General features: G+C 29.2%; 1 pseudogene; it reads left to right on the forward strand.

The window, feature by feature from the left end:
• Window positions 1-351: 351 nt before the first annotated feature.
• On the forward strand, window positions 352-443 carry LOC145599836 (U6 spliceosomal RNA; annotated as a pseudogene).
• Window positions 444-709: the final 266 nt, after the last annotated feature.

The raw sequence follows: 709 nt of genomic DNA on the forward strand, positions 1-709 counted from the left end.
ACTGAAGTAAGGTATAGCAAAGTCCCATAATACCCATCCTCCTCACTTCAATCATATCAATTTCTTGATCTATATAAAAGCCTCCATGTGCAACAAGTATAAACTTATTACATAAAGGAATACCAAACCAAAACAAATAGATACCACCTAAATCCAAATTTTAGTTGTGATATTGTTAGATTTCATTACTATACTATTTTTTACTGACTTACACTATCTTATTGACAATAATTTCTGAAAGATAAGAGATAACAAATACATGGAAAACTGACAATCAAGCTACAAATAATTTCTGAAAGTTCTAGTTTCCAGCTATCAAAGCTGGAAACTAGAACTTTCAAAAGTCGACCCGTCTCTTCGGAGATATCTGATAAGATAGATTAGCATGGCCCCTGCGCAAGGATGACACGCACAAATCGAGAAAAAAAAAAGTAGACCCTTTTCCTTTAAAATTAACACATCCTACTAAGCTAATCAAATTTAAGATTTCAAAACTAGTTTCAATCCTACACAACAATCTAGCACAAAAAACCAACTACCTAAGAATTAGAATAGATCAAACAATAAAATTTCACAATTCAACTCAATAATCTAACACATCAAAACTTTCACACAAACTCAAAATCATCAGAAACTAAAAATTAATGAATTCAGATTAGTTTATTACCTTTTTGATATATATATATATATATATATATATATATATATA

This window comes from Chenopodium album, chromosome 20, assembly GCF_948465745.1.
Source record: "Chenopodium album chromosome 20, dcCheAlbu1.1, whole genome shotgun sequence".
Classification (NCBI taxonomy): domain Eukaryota; kingdom Viridiplantae; phylum Streptophyta; class Magnoliopsida; order Caryophyllales; family Amaranthaceae; genus Chenopodium; species Chenopodium album.